Source organism: Trachemys scripta, chromosome 1 (genome assembly GCF_013100865.1).
Source record: "Trachemys scripta elegans isolate TJP31775 chromosome 1, CAS_Tse_1.0, whole genome shotgun sequence".
In the NCBI taxonomy this organism is placed as follows: domain Eukaryota; kingdom Metazoa; phylum Chordata; order Testudines; family Emydidae; genus Trachemys; species Trachemys scripta.
The window spans coordinates 300,038,245-300,043,768 of record NC_048298.1 but is presented as its reverse complement, the minus strand read 5'-3'; the positions used below and the strand labels follow the sequence as shown (position 1 = coordinate 300,043,768).

Sequence of the window (5,524 nt, the reverse complement as noted above, 5' to 3'; positions counted from 1 at the left end):
TCACAGATCTTGGGAGACAGACCTGTCCTCGCTTACAGACAACCCCCCAACCTAAAGCAAATACTCACCAGCAACCACACATCACTGAACAAAACCACTAACCCAGGAACCTATCCTTGTAACAAACCCCGATGCCAACTCTGTCCACATATCTATTCAAGTGACATCATCATAGGGCCTAATCACATCAGCCATACCATCAGGGGTTCGTTCACCTGCACATCTACCAATGTGATATATGCAGGGCCGGCTCCAGGCACCAGCCCACCAAGCTTGTGCTTGGGGCGGCACCTGAAGGGGGGCGGCGCGGCGCTCCGGCCCCCGGGGAGAGTGGGGCCACGGCCAGGCTCGCCACCCTCCCCCGGCGCTCTAGCCGCCCTCCCCCCGGCCGCTGGGGGGAGAGCGGCGAGCCCTGGCTGGGGCTCGCCACCCTCTCGCCGCCCTGCCCCCTGCGCTCTGGCCGCCGGGGGGAGAGCAGAGCCCCCGCCGGGGCTCACCGCCCTCCTCCCAGGGCTCCGGCCACCCTCCCCCCGGGGCTCCGGCCACCCTCCCCCCCTCCCCCCGTGGGGGGGGGGGAAAGGCAGCTGGCGGCTTTTTTGCCTGGGGCGGCAAAAAAACCAGAGCCGGCCCTGGATATATGCCATCATGTGCCAGCAATGCCCCTCTGCCATGTACATTGGCCAAACCGGACAGTCTCTACACAAAAAAATTAATGGACACAAATCTGACATCAGGAATCATGCATCTGAAGAAGTGAGGTTCTGACCCACGAAAGCTTATGCTCCCAGTACTTCTGTTAGTCTCAAAGGTGCCACAGGACCCTCTGTTGCTTTTTACAGATTCAGACTAACACGGCTACCCCTCTGATATCAAGAATCATAATACTCAAAAACCAGTGGGAGAACACTTTAACCTGTCTGGTCATTCAATGACAGACCTGCAGGTGGCTATCTTACAACAGAAAAACTTCAAAAACAGACTCCAATGAGAGACTGCTGAGCTGAAATTGATATGCAAACTAGACACAATCAACTCAGGATTGAATAAGGACTGGGAATGGCTGAGCCATTACAAACATTGAATCTATCTCCCCTTGTAAGTATTCTCACACTTCTTATCAAACTGTCTGTACTGGGCTAGCTTGATTATCACTTCAAAAGTTTTTTTTCTCTTACTTGATTGGCCTCTCAGAGTTGGTAAGACAACTCCCACCTGTTTATGCTCTCTGTATGTGTGTATATATATCTCCTCAATATTTATTCCACTCTATATGCATCCGAAGAAGTGGGCTGTAGTCCACGAAAGCTTATGCTCTAATAAATTTGTTAGTCTCTAAGGTGCCACAAGTACTCCTGTTCTTTTTTTAAAAAATTAAGTTTTTTTAAGAGAAAAAAATAACAATGGTACAAAAAGTGTCCCCTAAGAGATGAAACATTAAGAGTTAGGCTTGTCAGATGGTGCCTGCTCTTCATATTCAACCTGTCAGAGCACAGCGTGCAATGGCCATCTAGCTCAGTGTTTCTCAAATGTGGCCACCAGGGGCTTTTCTTGCAGCCACAGTCTCCTGGACTGTTATAGGCAGGAGGAGAGCAAAGCAGCGGCCCCATCCCCTCCCTAGTGCTCCTGGATGTACCGCCTTGGTGTTGGTTGTGCGGGCCACCAGCAGGAGTCTCCCTCCTTCCACCCCTCCCCACTCCCAAGACACTTGAGACACAATGCTGGAGAAGCAGGCAGCCAGTGAGTTCTCCACCTTCCCAGGAGCGGTTTGGACTTCAGCCCGGAGGTTGCAGGGGGGCAGGCTCTGGTTGCGGGGCTTCGGGCTCCAGCTCTCGGCTTCTGGCTGTGCAGCTTCAGACTCAGTCCTCCAGCCACAGGGCTTCAGGCTGCAGCTTCTTGCTGCCTCCCTCAGCCCTCCTCCCCACCCTCCAGGGCTTAATTTGTCCTCAGGCTTGCCAGGGCTGAGTAAGTCTGCTGTGAAAAGTGATACTTGCATGTTTGTTAATATCACTTTTCACAACATGCTTATTAGCTAGCAATAAACATTACAATGATTTGGATGTGTATATGTGCATATTTATTTTTTTCCTAAAGCTAATTTAGTATTTTAAGGAAAAGTGTGAGAACGGCCACCAGCAAGAGTTGGTGGCCGCATTCTGAGGCCACCAAAAATTTTGTCCTGAGAACCCCTGAGTCTAGGTGGGCGGCACCAGCCAATGGTTATTTAACTTGCATTGATGGGTGCATACTTGTGAAAGGCACAAATGAACAGAGCATAATCTCAGTTTGCGTGAAATTTTTTTTAAACTCCATTCCCAGTATGCTATTTCCAAACATTTGTTCCTATTTTCAAGCCAATTCTTTCCAACTTGGTCCTGAACATGCTTCTCGCCAAGGACTATTTACAAACCAAGCTTCACGGTCCAGTCATTTTAAAGTTCTTTGTATGTTTAAAAAAAAAAAAAAAAAGTGTGACAATGTTTTCCACATACTTGCAAATAAAAGAAAAGGGATTTTTCTCAAATATCTTACATGCACAAAACGTTCACCTTTGATTATACTTCAGGAATGGAAAGTTTCGGCCCAAAAAGAAATGTATGAGGATGTGGAAATAGATTTTTACTGAATCTGAACTATAGTTGTAATTATTGAGTGACTAAAGCATACTTTAAAAGAAGGTGGAATAGAAGCCTGTGTCCTGAAATTAAATTAAATTAGATATGTAAAAATTATCCTGAAATGAATATATTTCACAATCACATCAGAAAACCTCCTCTCTTCTCTTCCAGTGTGCATGCGTACATGTAAGGGGGAATAATGGAAAATAATGTCTCAAGCTTTGTGTCTATTTAATAAAATTGCTTTTTAAGAGTTACCAATGCAAGCTAAACCAACATGGCCAGTTGTAGACCAGTGTACATGTATGGGGGTTGTACTGTTTAACTAAACCAAACTGGTTAAATCAATTTTAGTTAAACTGGCACAACTTCTGTGTGTCACCTCCAACCCAGTCGCAATGCCACTCACTCAGATTTGGCCTGGAGACAGGAGCCCTCACAACAGAAGAGTGACTGTCCAATATTAGAGTGGTGCTGCAACCTCAAGCACTAGGCATGGGGTCACACACTTAAATTTGACCCAGCAACTCCTCCATCATGCCAGCAGGGAAGGAACGTTGCCTGTACACCGGACAGCTCTGGTCAGGGGCCTGTTTAAAAAAAAGGGGGGAAGGGCAATGGCCCTTTGCCCCCCATCTCTGGATTGTGCTCCCACCATGCATATAGAATGGTCTACCTGTCACATCAACTTTTCCACTGGAGGGCAGGGCAAGAGTTTGCTCTCCATATATGTATGTGCAATGTGAAGTTTCCCTCTTTCTAACCCAAACTTTCGCTTATCTCCTACCTATGTGTTTGGGAGGAGGGGAAAGAATTTCTTCCCAAACATTCCCCTCTCTCATAACTCTTGTTTTCCTTCCTCCTCTGATATACCTAGGTGGGGAGGGAGTGTCTCTAGTCACACACTATTTACTTTAATGCACAAAAGTTAACATTTTTTCAAGCCAAACACAGACATCTGTGTAAGAACATCTGCAAATTATCTGGTGACATCTCCAATAAAAGAATGCGACAGATACCTGAGCAACAACACAAAGACAGATTGGATTCCTCCCTGAGAAACAAGCTGCTGACTACATCGTCAACAAACAGAAGACCATAAACCTACAAGTAAAAACTGAGAGTAGAGGGATATTTACCTGCTATTTACCTGCTTTATAGACTTTAAAATAGCACCCAGCCATGAGCAGTAAATGGTTACAAAACAGAAATGACGGGAAAAGATGAGACAATCAAATCCATGCACATTAAAAAAAAACCTTGCAAACAGGCTTTCAGACAAGAAAGAAGGCTAAAAAAGGATGCAACCTTAATCCTACTTTTTGTCATCATAAATATCAATGATCTATGAAATGCCTCTACTAAATTATTTATTAAACAAAGCCACAATAACTGAAAAAAAAAAAATGCCTATCCTATCTATGTTATGTCCTAGAAAGATGGCCCATAATGTCTACTGTATGACTTCTCACTCAGAAAGTCCCTGAAAAAGAGTTTACACTTGCTAGAAACTTAAAGCAAAAACATGGGCTCCATTGGTCACTCTGGAAAAGATTAAAAGCTCAAACCATAATCATAACTAAAATTTTATTACAGAGATAAAGAAACTGAATACACCTTAAATTGTACATATCTAAACCTCATAATAAAACTACAAAGCAGCATCACACATAGGCTATAAAAGCATTAAAATAATGTAATAGCAGCACTTCATAAATACTATTGTGAAACTATTCAACAAAGTTATTCAAAATCATTCTACATATGGGGCCAAACTTTAACATCCAACTACACCAACTGAGACAAAACACAGATGCAAACCCCATATCTAAAGCTCTGAAAACAAATCCTCTATGCACACTGAAACTCAAACGTTAATAGCTTCAGAGTAGAACTGAGTCATTTCCCTCTCCTAATCTATTTACAGGAACATGCATTGAGTTCTGGTGCCAACATATTGTCCATCACTCAACCATAAAGCACTAAAGCTCAAAAACCAAATCCAAATAAAAAGCTGATGCTATATAACATTACTACCAAGTCTCAACACTACCCTTCTGACAAATGAAGCATACAACCTCCTTTGAAACAGAACACAGCTTAGCACACTGATATGTGAGTTATTGAGAGGAACAAATACAAACTTAAAAGAAAAAACAATCCACAACCTATAAATCCACACCCAGAATCATCACAGTAGCAAATTATCTCACCACGGTGTGTGTGAGAGATTTCCTTAAAATATCTGATATGATGCTCACTTTTAGTTAAACAGAGATGAAGAAAAACTGCAGAAGTCTAGGAGAGGGAGGATTGGCAGGAGCAGCCTGTCAGCTGCTACTAAATCAGTAATGGGAAGGAATGACAAAGAATACAAGGTATTAAAACCAAGAGGGAAGTCCTGTCCCGGGGGCTGTCCCATACAGATGTTCAATGGGTCGGGGGGTAAAACCCAAAACACACGGTCCCCGGGACAAACGCTGATATATTCCTCCCCCGCAGAGACCAGAGCTTTCCAGTCTCTTTCAATCGGTATACTTTGCCAAGCCAGTAACGCGCCATTGACTGAACTGTGCAGTGGGGAGAAGGGGAGCGGTTCGCTCCCTGCTCCAGGCGCGGGTGGATTTCCCCCGTGTCCTCCCCGCCCAGCTGTGCTCAGGGGGGAGCAGGATCTCTGTCCCCCGTGGGTGGGTGTCGGTCTGTCCCTTCCCGCGGCGGGGCGGGGGAGTGGGGATTGGTCCATGTCTCAATCGCTCCCCCGGAGGAGGAGCAGGGACCTCCGGTCACTGCCCTGCAGCGGCAGGAAGAGGCGTATGACCCATGGGGGGCGTGGTTTGTGACGTCACGCACTCGGAGCTACACGTGACCGTGCCCCACGCATCCCCCGGCTTAACTACGCCTGACCTTGC

The 5,524-nt window shown here is 45.7% G+C and overlaps 1 long non-coding RNA gene across 1 annotated transcript in view; it reads right to left on the bottom strand.

Annotated features, from left to right (window-relative positions):
• The window catches only part of LOC117871068, a 49,513-nt gene extending 44,257 nt beyond the window's left edge, over window positions 1-5,256 (bottom strand). The window contains exon 1 of the long non-coding RNA XR_004644147.1: window positions 5,187-5,256. This is a non-coding gene — a long non-coding RNA (uncharacterized LOC117871068). The remainder of the gene's footprint in view (window positions 1-5,186) is intronic.
• Between the last annotated feature and the right edge of the window lie 268 nt (window positions 5,257-5,524).